Source organism: Cetorhinus maximus, chromosome 8 (genome assembly GCF_964194155.1).
Source record: "Cetorhinus maximus chromosome 8, sCetMax3.hap1.1, whole genome shotgun sequence".
Taxonomy (NCBI): domain Eukaryota; kingdom Metazoa; phylum Chordata; class Chondrichthyes; order Lamniformes; family Cetorhinidae; genus Cetorhinus; species Cetorhinus maximus.
Window position 1 is genome coordinate 57,285,659 of NC_135886.1, and position 17,031 is coordinate 57,302,689.

Consider the following 17,031-nt stretch of genomic DNA (forward strand, 5'->3'; position numbering starts at 1 on the left):
ACTCCTCCATCGTGCCTTGCAATCTGAGGAGTGCAGTGGACATCCCTTCCTGATGTTCCTGAGCTTGCCATTGCAGGTCCAGCAACTGAGACATGACCAAGTCCAGAGGCTCGTCATCTGACTCAGACTCAGCAGATTTCTGGCCTCCAGCAGTCCTCCAAGTGCCAGACACCTGAGAAGTCCCTGCCTCTGCCTGCTGTGGATCAGAAAGTGAGATGTGCCCACCAAACTGTGATCCCGAGGCTACTCTAAAGCTAGGTCCCACCGAAGTGTGTGTCTCTGCACTGGTGGAGGGTGTGGGTGAGCTCTATGACGGGACTTCAAAAAGGGTGACTTCAGATTCCTCTTCTGAGGTTTCTTCAAGGTTTGAGGCGAGGCCCTGGATTGTGGACTCCGCTGGCTGTTTTGAGAAAGCAAGGAGAGATAATTAGTGCATGGCAGTGGCCTGTGAAACAAAACACATCACTCATAGCATGGTTATCTGACGGATGGTGCACTGCTGGACCCTCACTTGGTTGAGCACCGCCGACCTCACCGTCAGCACAGGAATGGTGCAGATCGTCGCCGCCCAGCTGGTTCGCTTTGTTTTCAAAGTCTGTGAGGGCCTTGATGTTGGGCATTCCTCCACCAGTCTGCGGCCTCTCCCTCTTGCTGCGTGCCAGCTTGTCCTGCATGAATAGGGATGGAGAGAATGTAAGCAGGATGCCTGCCAGGCCAGATGATAAGTGTGCCTGGCACGTGTGGGTGGGAGTGGTGCCATGGACGGGACGAAGACAACGAAGGTATGGGTGAGAGAGTGGATGGTGATGTCCCTTGAACTGGCAGTGAGTAAGGGCTCTGTGGATGTGTGATGGGTTTATGAGTGTGAGAGTTGAGACTGATGAGAAGAGTGACCTACCCTGGCGGAACAGAGGAAATCATTCATCCTCATTTGGCACTGGGTGGTTGACCTCTTTTGCAGGGTGTTGGCGCTGACCACTGCTGCCACCGCCTCCCAAGCCAGTTTGGTGAGGTTGCTGCTCATCCTGCAGCCAGAATGGGGGTAGAGGACATCACGGTGAACCTCCACTGCATCTAAAAGGCACTCGAGGGACACATCACCAAAACTTGGGGGCGGCAGTCTTTTTGCCTTTCGGGGCCATGTCTTCTTTGCAGTAGTTGTGGGCAGGAAGCTCTGAGAGGTGTGCGCACGGCTACATTTTAACTATGGCGCCCGGCATGATGAAGCGCTAAGGTGATGGCATGGAGGGCGAATGAAAGCCTGCCTGCCATGGAAACGGTGTGTTTCCTGGGAATGCATAATTAATGCGGCGGGTTTGGGATGATACGGTGTGAAAAGCCTCCATTGCAGCCGGCGGGTAAAATGCCTCCTTAAAATCACTTAGTGCAAATCTGGGACAACTCCGCCCAAAGTCTTAAACCTTTCTGTTTCATTCCCTGTGCCCACATTTTCAAACTATTTCCTATTTTTATATTTTATAGATGAAGTAAAAAATAATCATGTTTACAAGGTTTCAGTTCAATGTTTTTATTTCAGTTATCTGGTAATATAATTGGTTTTGTGTTACAATCCCCATGGGGAAACCATAAACCAAAATAATCAAACTTCCCAAAGGATCCCCAAATGAAGAAATTACCAAAAAGATTTCACTTTTTGTAACTCTTATTTGAACACGAATCAGAATCAACATAAATTGAACATGAATTAACGGCAAATTATGATCGGTTATGAACTATAAGTTGGAATAGCAGATACAACAAACACTATCTAAAGATTGCAAGCATTTGCATCACTTCCCGCACAAATGTGGCATCATGTGCAATCTCATTGTCTTTCCAACTTGACCTCCAGTATGTCAGCTCTCTCACTTTTCTCACTCAATGGATATGATCCTCAAGTCACCTGCAACAGTAGTTCCACTCCTTCCGAGTTCCCTGGAGTCAGTCGTCACCCAAATGGCACACTCTGCTTAGCTAGGTTCCCGGCAGTCTTGATGGCACATATTCCCCAAAAAACTTTGATCTTACTACTTTAATTAACGTTGTTAAACAATCTGGTCGGCTCTGTCGAACCTGAAACATAGCCGTAGAATTGTCTAATTCACGATCTCTGCTCTGGTCTTGTCTTAAGCTTTCTGTCCTGTTTAACTGTATTGCATACACAGCTCCTTGTAAAATGTGTATTTTCTCTTTGCACCCCCCCCAACCCCGCTTTGTAGCTTTGTTTCTGGACACACGGCATCTGTATCTTAACTTCCTGCCTGTTGGCACTGTTTCCAGGGCAGGTGTCTCCTGGGCACATTGTCCAGCATTTGTTGTTATCCAAGGAAGTTATGATTAAGTATTGATGAATAAAGAGACATGCTGTCGAAGCTTTTCGTCTCGCACAGGCACAAGAATGCCAAATTTCAAAGGGAGCATTGTACTGCATTAGAAAAGGATGCTTATGGGTTGCAAGTCAACTCTGATTGGTTGAGGCGTTGCCATTGAGAATGCACCAAAGGACTACCGAGCTCCAAGCTTTAGTTTAATTCAAAAAAGGTGGAATGCCTGGACATGTTCCTTTTGCCTGCAGATGATAGGTTCCTGCATATGAATATACATAGCTTCTAGCAAACGTAAGTGAGCCACATTGCAAGCCTGGCTGATAATCTTAAATAGGTTCTTAGTGTAATTATTAGCATACCCAGGATTAATCAGGAAGTGCTATCCAATCACAGAACCAGAGATTATGTTCTGAGTTTTGCAAGCATGGGCTGGTTGAGTACAGTCAGTACTATACCTATTGCGAACAGCCAAAGGGACATGCTGTTTGGTATGATGCACCAGCATGTAGTGCTAGGGTTTGTTGTTGCTGGAATTCAGGTGTGGCTGTATAAAGAGAGAGTGTATGATGGGTTTATTGGTATAGTCACTGCTTTCAACCCAACTAGGTTCATTTTGATTGGACAATTAAACTATGAATTGCAATTGTACAAATCAAGAGAAGTGAGTGCACCAACCTCAGCTTAAAAATCACCCAGACCCTCTATGCAGTCTCAGCCTGTGACTGCCATTGCTGACTCATTCAAATGGTTGCAGTACTTCTGTTGTGTTCCACCATTTCATCTGAGATGTTAGCCTGGATTTTCCTTCCATATAATGCACATCAGCAGACAGTTCAGAAACAGGGTGAGGCCTCATACAGAAAGCCCCCCTAAAGATAGCTGTAAAAGTCTTGCCCTGGCCACTCAGTATATAAATGCAATTCCTTTGCTTCAGTCAATGGCCTAGCTACGTCTCCCAAGAAAAACAGCTGCATCAAAGTGACGTTCTGGGTTTCCTGACTGAGACAGTCAGGTGGAGGTCCAGTGCCCACGCAGTTTTGGACTCCCAGTGGGAAGTTTGTATAGTGTTGGGCTTCCAGTGGAAGGCCCGCACAATGTTGGGCTCCCAGTGGAAGGGCCGCACAGCGTTGGGCACCCAGTGGAAGGGCTGCACAGCGTTGGGCTCCCAGTGGAAGGGCCGCACTCCAAGTGGAAGGGCCACACAGCGTTGGGCTCCCAGTGGAAGGGCCGCACAGTGTTGAGCTCCCAGTGGAAGGGCCGCACAGCGTTGGGCACCCAGTGGAAGGGCCGCACAGCGTTGGGCTCCCAGTGGAAGGGCCGCACTCCAAGTGGAAGGGCCACACAGCGTTGGGCTCCCAGTGGAAGGGCCGCACAGTGTTGAGCTCCCAGTGGAAGGGCCGCACAGCGTTGGGCTCCCAGTGGAAGGGCCGCACTCCAAGTGGAAGGGCCACACAGCATTGGGCTCCCAGTGGAAGGGCCGCACAGTATTGGGCTCCCAATGGAAGGGCTGCACAGCGTTGGGTTCCCAGTGGAAGGGCCGCACTCCAAGTGGAAGGGCCACACAGCATTGGGCTCCCAGTGGAAGAGCCACACAGTATTGGGCTCCCAGTGGAAGGGCTGCACAGCGTTGGACTCCCAGTGGAAGGGCCACACAGTGTTGGGCTCCCAGTGGAAGGGCCGCACAGTATTGGGCTCCCAGTGGAAGGCCCGCACAGTGTTGGGCTCCCAGTGGAAGGGCCGCACAGTATTGGGCTCCCAATGGAAGGGCCGCACAGCGTTGGGCTCCCAGTGGAAGGACCGCACAGCGTTGGGCTCCCAGTGGAAGGGCCGCACAGCGTTGGGCTCCCAGTGGAAGGGCCGCACAGCGTTGGGCTCCCAGTGGAAGGGCCGCACAGCGTTGGGCTCCCAGTGGAAGGGCCGCACAGCGTTGGGCTCCCAGTGGAAGGGCCGCACAGCGTTGGGCTCCCAGTGGAAGGGCCGCACAGCTTTGGGCTCCCAGTGGAAAGGCCGCACAGCTTTGGGCTCCCAGTGGAAGGGCCGCACAGCATTGGGCTCCCAGTGGAAGGGCCGCACAGCGTTGGGCTCCCAGTGGAAGGGCCGCACAGCGTTGGGCTCCCAGTGGAAGGCCCGGAGAGTGTTGTGCAGTTTCTTGTCCCTCCCATTAACTATTAATGGCAGGGGGGCAATGCTTAGGTAGAATCAGTTTCCCCTGTTATTTGGCCTGCATCTTTAGGCCAGCACAATGGGCAAAAGGCTAAACCTTCCCAGTGGCGCATAGTGTCAGGCTGCCCGCAGATGGCCCATGCGGTGTTGCATGCCCAGTGGAAGGCCCGCACAGTGTTGGGCTCCCAGTGGAAGGCCCGCACAGTGTTCAGCTCCCAGCTGGAAGGCCCGCACAGTATTGGGCTCCCAGTGGAAGGCCTGCACAGTATTGGGCTCCCAGCGGAAGGCCCGCACAGTGTTGGGCTCCTAGCGGAAGGCCCGCACAGTGTTGGGCTCCAAGTGGAAGGCCCACAGAGTGTTGGGCTCTCAGCAGAAGGCCCGCACAGTACTGGGCTCCCAGTGGAAGACCCGCACAGTATTGGGCTCCCAGCGGAAGGTCTGCACAGTACTGGGCTCCCAGTGGAAGGCCCGCACAGTATTGGGTTCCCAGCGGAAGGCCCGCACAGTGTTGGGCTCCTAGCGGAAGGCCCGCACAGTGTTGGGCTCCAAGTGGAAGGCCCGCAGAGTGTTGGGCTCCAAGTGGAAGGCCCGCACAGTACTGGGCTCCCAGTGGAAGGCCCGCACAGTACTGGGAGCCCTTCCTGAAAATAGAATCTACCAGGACCTAGAGAAATGGAACAGGGTCACATCAATTTCTTTCTGCCGCCCATTAGTCCCATCCCAACACATGTGGGATCGGTGGGAATGAGGGAAATCAAACCCAGTCTCTTTCTGAAGGGCACCTTCTGCAAAAGGAATGACTTGCAGCAATGAAGCAGATATTATCTAAGAGTAGTTTGGGCTGCAGTTGTATACGACCACACAGACATTTTGAAGCAACTTGAATTTACATAGCACCTTTAACATCAAACTATTTTGGCTGCAAGCCACATAACAACAGATTAGATCAATGCTCAAAAGCTTGATCTAAGAGGTAACTTAAAGGAGTTTCTTTTTAAAGGAGTGCAGCAAAGGTGTGGAGAGGCTCACGGTGGGTATTCTAGAGCTTGGGGCCTAGGCAACTGATGGCATGGCCATGAATGATGAAGTGATTGAAATTGGGAATGCTCATTGGCTAAAATTGGAGGAGCGCAGATATCTCAGAGTTTTTGGAAGGGGCATGCAGAGTTTCTTTTCCTAAGGAGGCTGTAGAGCAAGAGGGTCGAAGGATACACAATTATTATACACAGGGAAATTCAGTTAAACAGGCCTGGTTACAAGGCAGGTTTCACAGCAAAACAGCTCCCAAAGGAGGTGCAAGTCAGAAGCCATCTTGAAAAAATCTATTCCTGTTAAAAAAGACAAGTAAAGCACTTTGGCAGCTGAAGATCAAGAGGACAAATCTGCTCTCTAAGATTTGAGCCCATAATCCAGGCTAACACTCCCACTACAATACTGAGGGAGTGCTGCACTGTTGGAAGAGCCGTCTTTTGGATGAGACATTAAACTGAGGCCCCATTTGCCCTCTTAGGTGGATGCAAAATATCCATACCACTATTTTGAAGAAGTGTAGGGGAGTTATTCCCAGTGTCCTAGTCAACATTAATCCCTAAATCAACATCAGAAAAACAGATTATCTGGTAATTTTGTCATGTTGTTGTTTGTGGGAGCATGCTGTGTGCTTCTGCGCTTACCACAATACAACATTTCAAAAATATTTCATTAGCTTTTTTTTATTCATTCTTGGGGTGTGGAGGTCGCTGGCTAGGCCAGCATTTATTGCCCATCCCTAATTGCCCTTGAGAAGGTGGTGGTGAGCTGCCTTCTTGAACCGCTGCAGTCCATGTGGTGTAGGGAGTTCCAGGGTTTTGACCCAGTGACAGTGAAGGAACGACAATAAATTTCCAAGTCAGGATGGTGAGTGGCTTGGAGGGGAACTTGCAGGTGGTGGTGTTCCCATATGTCTGCTGCCATTGTCCTTCTAGATGGTAGCGTTTCTGGGTTTGGAAGGTACTCTCTAAGAAGCCTTGGTGAGTTCCTGCAGTGCACCCTATAGACGGTACACACTGTTGCCACTTCATCGGTGGTGGAGGGAGTGAATATTTGCAGATGGGGTGCCAATCAAGTGGGCTGCTTTGTCCTGGACAGTGTCAAGCTTCTTGAATGTTGTTGGAGCTGCACTCATCCAGGCAAGTGGAGAGTATTCCATTACACTCCTGACCTGTGTCTTGTAGATGGTGGACAGGCTTTGGGGACTCAGGAGGTGAGTTACTTGCTGCAGGATTCCTAGCCGCTGACCTGCTCTTGTAGTCACAGTATTTATATGGCTAGTCCAGTTCAGTTTCTGGTCAATTGTAACCCCCAGAATGTTGATAGTGGGGGATTCAGAGATGGTAATGTCATTGAATGTCATGGGGCAATGGCTAGTTCCTCTATTGTTGGAGATAGTCATTGCCTGGCACTTGTGTGGCATGGATATTACTTGCCACTTGTCAGCCCAAGACTGGATATTGTCCAGGCCTTGCTGCATTTGGACATGGACTCCTTCAGTATCTGAGGAGTCGCGAATGGTGTTAAACATTGTGCGATCATCAGTGAACATCCCCACTTCTGACCTTATGATGGAAGGAAGATCATTAATGAAGCAGCTGACGATGGCTGGGCCGAGGACACTACCCTGAGGAACTCCTGCAGTGATGTCCTAGAGCCGAGATGATTGACCTCCAACAACCACAACCATCTTGCTTTGTGCTAGGTATGGCTCCTTGCTGTGTTTTAGAACAGCCTGAGTTGTGGAAAGGTGCCATGACAATGCAAGCCTTTCTCTTGTCTACAGCAGACTGGCTCTTCTTTTACGTGTTAGCTGTAATATTCCACACCTGGTATCACTCAGAGCACATACAGTACATAGGTTCAGGATCAGAGGTCAGCTGGCAAGATGGATACAGAATTGGCTTGGTCATAGAAGACAAAGGGTAGCAATGGAAGGGTGCTTTTCTGAATGGAGAACTGTGACTAGTGGTGTTCCACAGGGATCAGGGCTGGGACCTTTGCTGTTTGTAGTATATGTAAATGATTTGCAGGAAAATGTAACTGGGCTAATTAGTAAGTTTGCAGACGACACTAAGATTGGAGGAGTTGCAGATAGTGAAGAGGATTGTCAAAGGATACAACGGGATATAGATCGGTTGGAGACTTGGGCGGAGAAATGGCAGATGGAATTTAATCCGGACAAATGCGAGGTAATGCATTTTGGAAGGTCTAATACAGGTAGGAATTATACAGTAAATGGCAGAACCCTTAAGTGCATCGACGGGCAGAGGGATCTGGGTGTACAGGTCCACAGGTCACTGAAAGTGGCAACGCAGGTGGATAAGGTAGTCAGGAATGGCATGCTTGCCTTCATCGGCAGGGGTATTGAGTATAAAAGCTGGGAAGTCATGCTGCAGCTGTATAGAACCTTGGTTAGGCCACACTTGGAATATTGTGTGCAATTCTGGTCGCCACATTACCAGAAGGATATGGAGGCGTTGGAGAGGGTGCAGAGGAGGTTTACCAGGATGATGCCTGGTCTGGAGGTTATTAGCTATGAGGAGAGGTTGGAGAAACTTGGATTGTTCTCACTAGAGCGACGGAGATTGAGGGGCGACTTGATAGAAGTTTACAAAATTATGAGCGGCATGGACAGAGTAGATAGAAGCTTTTTCCCAGGGTGGAAGCGTCAATTACTAGGGGACATAGATTTAAGGTGAGAGGAGAAAACTACGGAGGAGATGTGCAGGGCAAGTTTTTTATGCAGAGGGTAGTGAGTGTCTGGAATTCATTGCCAGAGGAGGTAGTGGAAGCAGGTACGATAGTGATGTTTAAGAGGCAGCTTGACAAATACATGAATAGGATGGGAATAGAGGGATACGGACCCCGGAAGTGCAAAATGTTTTAGTTGACGGGCAATATGATCGGCGTGGGCTTGGAGGGCCGAAGGGCCTGTTCCTGTGCTGTACTTTTCTTTGTTCTTTGTTCTTTACAGTGATTCACCCCTTTCCCTCAGCATCACAGCTTAGGTGGGGAGAAGGCTTTTGTACTCTTGAGACCAGGAGAGTTATAATGCTGTGAGTATAATAATTCATGGCAGGATCACCCACACTAAAAAGGTGGAAAGGTAGGAGCCAGGCTAAAGCCCTTCCTGATAGGGGTTGTACGAGCATGCAAAATAGGAGCACGGATCTTCAGTCTGCTCTGCCATTTGATAAGATCATGGCTGATCTGATTGTGGCCTCAGCTCTATTCTCCTTCCTATTCTTATACCCTTTGACTCCCTTGTCAATCAAGAATGTATCGAAATCAACCTTTAAAATATTCAATGGTCCACCACCCCCTGGCCAAAAGAATTACATAGGCTAACAACCATCTAAGAGAAAAAAATTCTCCTCACCTCCATCTTAAATGGGAGATCCCTTATTTTTAAATTGTGTCCCCTCGTTCTAGTCTCTCCTGTCAGGGGAAACATCCAATCAACATACAGCCAGTCAATTCCTCTCAGGGTCTTCTACGTTTCAATAAGATCACCTTTCATTCTTCTAAACTCCAACAGTTACAGACCCAACCTGACCTTCCCTTATAAGATAACCCTTTCATCCCAAGAATCAGTCAAGTGACCCTGTCTGAACTGCTTCTAATGCAATTATATCCTTTGTTAAGTAAGGAGGCCAAAACTGTACAGAGCACTCTAGATGTGGTCTTACCAATGCCCTGTACAACTGTAGCAAAACTTCCCTACTTTTATATTTCATTCACCTTGCAATAAACAACAGTGTTCCTTTTGTCTTCTCATCACTTGTTGTACCTGCATACTAACTTTTTTTTGATTCATGTACCAGAACACCCAGATCCCTCTGTACCTCAGAGTTAGAATCATTGAATGATAGAAAGAGGCCACCTGGCCAATTCTGTCAAACTGGCCGAAAAGTGAACCACCCACTTTCCAGCATTTGGTTGGTAGGCCTGCAGGTTACGGCACTTGAAGTTCATATTCAGGCCCCTTTTAAATGAGTTGAGGGTTTCTGCCTCTACTACCCTTTCAGGCAGTGAGCTCCAGACCCCCACAACCCTCTGGGTGAAGAAATTTTTCCTCATCTCCTCTCTAATCTTTCTATCACACTTCAAATCTATGCCCCCTAGTCACTGACCTCTCTGCTAAGGTAAATAGGCCCTTCCCATCCATTCTATCCAGGCCCCTCACAATTTTGTACATCTCAATCAAATTTCCCCTCAGCCTCCTCTGTTCCAAGGAGAACAACACCAACCTATCCAATCTTTCCTCAAAGCTGCAATTTTCCGATCCTGGCAATTTCTTTGTAAATCTCCTCTGTACCCTCTCTAGTGTAATTCCATCCTTTCTGTAATGAGGTGACACAGCACTCAAGTTGTGGCCTAACTAATGTTTTATAAATTTCCAGCATAACCTCCCTGCTCTTATGTTCTATGCCTCAGCTAATAAACAAAAAGATTCCATATGTCTTCTTAACACCTTCTCAACCTGTCCTGCTACCTGCAGGGATCTGTGGACATTCACTCTAAGGTCCCTCACTTCCTCTACACCTCTCAGTATCCTCGCATTTATTGTATAATCCTTTGCCTTGTTTGACTTCCCCAAATGCATCACCTCACACTTCTCTGGGTTGAATTCCATTAGCCACTTTTCTGCCCACCTGACCAGTCCATTGATATCTTCCTGCAGTTTACAGCTATCCTCCTTGCTATCAAACGCACAGCCAATTTTTGCGCCGTCTGCAAACTTCTTGATCATGCCCCCTACATTTATGTCCAAATCATTGATATATACCATAAAATGCAGGGGACCTAGTACTGAGACTGTGGAACCCCACTGGGACATAGAAGCATAGAGATTCAGCCCATCGAGCCTGCTCCACCATTCAATGCCATCATGGCTGATCATCCACGTCAATGCCTTTTTCCCACTCTATCCCCATACCCCTTTATGTCATTGGTATTTAGAAATCTGCTAATCTCTGCTTTAAACATAGTCAATGACTGAACTTCACAACCCTCTGGGGTACAGGATTCCAAAGATTTACAACCCTCTGTGTAAAATAATTTCTCCTCGTCTCAGTCCTAAGTGGTTTCCCCCTTATTTTCAAATTGTGTCCCCTGGTTCTAGACTCCTCAACTAGAGAAAATATCTTACCTGCATCTACCCTGCCTATCTCTTTAAGTATTTTGTAGGTTTCAATGAGATCACCTCTCATTCTTCGAAACTCTAGAGATTATAAGCCCAGTTTCCCCAATCTCTCACATAAAACAGTCCTGCTATCTCTGGAACAAGTCTGGTGAACCTTCATTGCGCTCCCTCTATGGCAATAATATCCTCTCTGAAGTAAGGGGACCAAACTGCACACAGTACTTCAGGTGTGGTCTAACCAAGCTTCTATACAGTTGAAGCAAGATTTCATTACTCCTCTACACAAATCCTCTTACGATAAAGGCTAATATTCTATTAGCCTTTCTAATTGCTGCTGCACCTGCATGTTAGCCTTCAGTGACTTATGGACAAGGACACCCAGGTCCCTTTGCACATCTACACTTTCTAATCTCTTACCATTTAAAAAATACTCTGCACATCTGTTCCTCCTAGCAAGGTGGACGGCCTCACATTTTTACACATTATATTCTATCTGCCATGTTTTTGCCCACTCCCTAAGTCAGTCCAAATCCCTTTGAAGCCACTTTGCATCTTCTTCACAAAACACATTCCAACCTAGCTTTGTGTCATCTGTGAACTTGGAAATATTACATTTGGTCCCCACATCCAAATCAAAAGCAGAAGTACTGATCCTTGCGGTACACCACTAGTCACAGCCTGCCAACACTAGAATCACCCGTTTATTCCTATTCCCTGTTTTCTGCCTGTTAACCAATCCTTAATCCATGCAAGTATATTGCCTCCTATCTCATGTGCTTTAATTTTGCTAACCAACCTCCTGTGGGGGACTTTACCTAAAGCCTTCTGAAAATCCAAGTATACTTTGTCCACCGACTCCCTTTTATCAATTATGTTAGTAACATCCTCAAAAAAACTCCAACAGATTTGTCAAAAATGATTTCCCATTCATAAATCCATGTTGACTATGCTCAATCAGGTCATTATTATCCAAGCACCCATTTATCACTTCCTTTAGAATAGATTCTGGCATTTTCCCTACTACTGGTGTAAGGTTAACAGGTCCATAGCTCCCTGTTTTCTCTCTCCCTGGCAGGAACCATTCCAGAATCTTATAGAATTTTGGAAGATGATCAACAATGCATCCACTATTTCTATAGCAATCTCTTTCAACACCCTGGGGAGAAGAATATCAGGTGCCGGGGACTTGTCAACCTTCGGTCCCATTAATTTCTCCAATACAACCTTCTTACTAATACTCGTTTCCTTCAATTCCTCATTCTCCCTAATCTCTTGGATCTCTAATTCTGGCAGATTTCTTGGATCTTCCTTAGTGAAGACAGACACAAAGTAATCATTTAGCTTCTCTGCCATTTCTCTATTCCTCATTATAAATTCTCCTGATTCTGCCTGTAATGGACCCACAATTGTCTTAGCCAAACGATTCCTTTTTACATACCTATGGAAGCTTTTACAGTCCGTTTTTATGTTTTTTCTTAGTCGTTTGGCAGTGCAGAACTTCAGTAATGCTGACGAAGAGACATGTCGAAGCTTTTCATCTTGCACTCATCAGGACACTTCACAATAATACCAATATAAGGGAAAGACAATAATTTACACTGTATGAGAAGAGAGTGCTGATTGGCTGGCAAGTGGACTCTGATTGGTAGAGGCGTTGCCATGGAGAATGCACGAGTGATACTCTTTTCGAGTTATCAACAGTCACAGATTGCAACTCTTTTTTTGAGTACAATCACAGTTCTTGGTTTCCGGGAGTGGGACATGAACCCACAACCCTCTGATTCAAAGGCGAGGGTGCTATGAACTGAGCCACAGCTGACACCTCGGTGACTGACAGTTAACAGCCAAGCATTGTTTGAATTTTAAACCAGGCAGCTTGACCCTGATTGGTCAAGGCATTGCCCTGAGGAATGAGTCAGCTAATGGCTAGTTTGCATTTATATTTGTTAATTTACATTCATATTCTATTCTCCCTTTCTCTATCAGTCCCTTGGTCCTCCTTTGCTGTATCCTAAAATCCTCCTAATCCTCAGTTTTACTACTATTTCTAGCAACTTTATAGGCTTTTTCTTTTAATCTTATACAATCCTTAACTTCCTTTGTTAGCCATGTTGACTGACTTTTCTTTTCACGTTTTTATGCCTTGAAAGAATGTATAGTTGCTGTAAACTATGTAATAATTCTTTAATGGCTATCCATTGCCCATTTACCGTCATACCTTTTAATGTATTTTCCCAATCCATCTCAGCCAATTTGCCCCTCATACCTTCATAATTTCCTTTGTTGAAACTTAACACCCTGGCTTCAGGATGAATTACCTCACTTTCAAACAGAACGTAAAATTCTATCATATTATGGTCACTCATCCCTAAAGGTTCTTATACAACAAGATGATTTTTCTAGACCTTTCTCGTTACATAATACTAGATCTAAAATAGTCTGTTCTCTTGTCGGTTCCTCAACATACTGCTCTAGAAAACTATCCCTAACACACTCCAGAAACTTGTCTTCCACAGCATTAGTGCTCATTAGGCTTAGCCAGTCTATATGCAGATTGAAGTCACCCATCATTACTGTATTACCCATGCTACATGCTTCTCTAATCTCTTGATTAATACCATGCCCCACACTGCCACTACTGCTTGGTGGCCTATAAACAACTCCTACCAATGTCTGCTGCCCCTTGTTGTTTCTCAGGTCCGCTCAAACAGATTCCACATTTTGTTCTTCCTATCTGAGATCCTCCCTTACTTACGCACTGATCCAATCCCTTTTTATCAGTGCAACAACACCTCCTTTTCCTTTTTGCCTGTCCTTCCTAAATGTTGAATAAATAATACATTCCCAGACTTGGTCACCCTGCAGCCACATTTCCGTAATGACAATTAGATCATACCCTCTATCTATTCCTTTAGATCATCTACCTTGTTGCGAATGCTGCGTGCATTCAGGTAGAGCGCCCTTAACTTTGTCTTTTTGACATTATTCCGCATTCTAAGCTTAATTGGTGATCGTTTTTGTTTCACCTGCCTTCTAATTTCGTTTGCTACTTTTCTACTTCCTGTTACCAGCTTTACTTCCTTCCAATTTGAACTACCATTCAGGTTCCCATCCCTGACAAGTGACAGGCTAGTTAAAACCTCCCCAACAGCAGTAGCAAATTTCTCTGCAAGGATATTAGTCCTGGACTTGTTAAGGTGCAACTTGTCCATATTGTACAAGTCCCACCTGCCCCAGAACCTATCCCAATGCCTCAGAAATCTGATGCCTTCCCTCCTACACCAATTCTCCAGCCACGTGTTCAATCAATCAATCCTCTTATTCCTGTGCTCATAAGTACGTGGCACTGGGAGTAATCCTGAATTACTGCTTTTGAGGTCCTGCTTTTTAATTTCCTTCCTAGCTCGCTAAAATCTACCTTCAGGACCTCATCCCTCTTCCTACCGATGTCATTGGTACCAATGTGGACCACAACCTCTGGCTGTTCACCCTCCGCCAGAAGAATATCCTGCAGCTGGAAACAACATTCCAGTCACAAAAACATCCATCAACAATTAGCCTTTGTTTTCAGCCATTGAGCCAATTTTGAATCCAGTTTGCTACATTTTGGATCCCATGGGTTTTTATTTTATAAACCAGTCTGCCATGCGGGGCCTTGTCAAAAGCCTTGCTAAAATCCATGTGGACCACATCAACTGCACTAACCTCATCAATCCATCTTGTTACTTCCTCAAAAAATTCAATCAAATTAGTCAGGCATGACCTTCCCTTAACAAATCCATGCTGACTGTCCTTGATTAATCCATGACTTTCTAAGTGACACTTTATCCTGTCCCTCAGAATTGATTCCAATAATTTACCCACTACCGAGGTAGGACCAACTGTTCTGTAATTATACGGTCTATTCCTCACTCCCTTTTTAAACAAAGGTACATTAACAGACCTCCAAACCTCCGGTACCTCAGCTGTATCCAGTGAGGATTGGAAAATGATGGTCAGACCCTCCGCAATTTCTTCCCTGGCTTCTTTTAACAGCCTGGGGTATGTTTCACCCGGCCCTGGTGACTTATTCACTTCACAGATACTAATCCCTTTAATACTTTTTCTCTCCTTATGTTTATCACATCCAACACTTCACACTTCTCCTTCTTAACTACAATGGGCAGGATTTTCCAGTCATTGGGCGGGCGAGGCAGGCGGGCCCGGGAACAGCTGCGAAACGGTCCGCCACCCACGATTGGGCCCCGACTGTAATTTCACACTGGCTGGCCAATTAATGGGCAGCTAGAGTGAAAGGCACGCTGAGGAGCTCAGCGCTGCCAGGGTTTGGGCAGGAGGAGTGCGAGCGCAAAAATCTGCACATGCGTGTGGGAGCACACACTGAAAGCTCCCTGAGGGCAGAGAGCTGCCTCAGGGATGTGAAGAATTGTACAATCAAAAAGAAAGATTTTTAATATGTTAAAAACATGTTCCGACATAGAACTCAGTAACAACAGCAGAAACATAATAAAAATGATGTCTATGATTTTTTTCATTAAGTTTCATCAAAAATGCAAAGGCCGCCTGGTGATTCGGGGAAGTGAAAAATTGCTTTCAATTACTTGATTAAGGGCCTTAATAGGCCTCTTAACTGTCGGCTTACGCCGAGTGGGTGGGGCGCACGCCTGCCCGCAGGGCGTAAAATCCTGCCCAATGCCTGCATCATCCCCCTCTTTTGAGAAGACAGACACAAAATATTCATTAAGAACCATAACCAAATCTCCACCTCCACACATAATTACCTTTTTGGTCTTTTATGCACCCTACTCTTTCCTTAGCTCTGCAATCTCTCTACATTTAATTCTTCCAGCCAAAGTGGGCAAGTTCACATTTTCCCACATTATACTCTGCCTGCCAAATTTTTGCCCACTCATTTAACCTATCGATATCTCTTTGCAGTCTCCTGTGAGACAAGCTGATGACCTGTCCAGGTCAAATTGCATTTTGTTATAGAAACAACACTGAGACAAGGAGGGGTAATGAAGGGTCATCAACCTGAAACGTAAACTCTGATTCTCACTGCAGAAATGCTGCCAGACCTGCTGAGTATTTCCAGCATTTTATATTTTAAATCAGACACAAGACCAGCAAATATAAACACCAGCCAGGGGGACAGTGACCTGCTGGATGTGAGGGGAGATGGCATCCTATTTAGAGTCTGCTCTATATAGACATGTCAGAAGGATATAATAATGTTATTGGAATTTATTGTAAAATTGTGGTATCTGTGTGTGTGTGTGTGTGTGTGTGTGTGTGAGAGAGAGACTTAATTGGTCTGAAGGCTTTGATGTATTAGAAGATTAGTTAGGTTTGAAATGTTAAGTAGGTAAACATGGGGAAAGTTTAGAATGTAAGGTGTAAAAGGATATTTGCATTTTTAAATAAGCTAGGCTAGCATGAATCCAAAAGAAGGAGTTAAATATTACACCTAACCAGCAGAAGTTAAGAAACAATGTATTTATTTTTCCCAAAGATTACTGGTAAAATTGGCACTATGATAAATTTTTATGATCAGGGAGGTAAAGTCCAAAGACATAGTGAAACAATGGGAATTTGCATTCAAAGGGGAAAATATATATAAAGGAGAGACGGCTGTTTGTAAAGGCAGGCATTTTAAGGTCCAACAAGTATGAAAAGCCTTCAGCATCTACACCTCAAGCTGCAGTCCACAACAAACTGAAGTTAAGAAAACTCACTTTGAATTGGATCGTTCAGAATATCATGTTTCTTTGCCTGGGTCTTTTAAAATCTGTGTCTTACTGTTGCCTTAACGGAGGTGTAACTGGGAGTCAGATTAATGAGGGGATTTAGAAGTTATTATAGTAGTGATTTGTAGACATATGTATGTGCTTAAAATAATTTCCCTTATTAATAAATGTTTAATCTAATTTTGTACAAACCTATAAGGCTTGATAGTCTTAGAACTACTGAATTCAAAGCCCACATCTTGAAACATACAAATTGCAAAAATAGTTGTGGCAGTTGTCTCAAGTTTCCTTCTGGGATTTGAACAACTCAGCATTTACATCGGCTGTGCCATAACAGACCCAAGTGGAAGAAATGGGATGCCTCATGTGCCACTCTGCACAGGATACTTTAAACTAACCAATTAAGCTCTGAACACCAAAAATAATATGGATATCAGAGATAGAATCCAGCTGCACCAGCCCCAGTGTTAGTCTTATCGTCACATGGGTCTCCCAAACTGTTTCCCTTCTAACACTAATCGATATTTGTAAAGGATTATGTAAAAACAAGATCAAATCCCACCACAGCAGATGGTGAAATTTGGGTTCATTAAAAGCCTGATGATGACCGTGAAAC

The 17,031-nt window shown here is 45.7% G+C and overlaps 1 protein-coding gene across 2 annotated transcripts in view; it reads right to left on the reverse strand.

Annotated features, from left to right (window-relative positions):
• The window catches only part of shisa4 (shisa family member 4), a 75,294-nt gene that overhangs the window by 37,024 nt on the left and 21,239 nt on the right, over nucleotides 1-17,031 (reverse strand). The window lies entirely within an intron of this gene.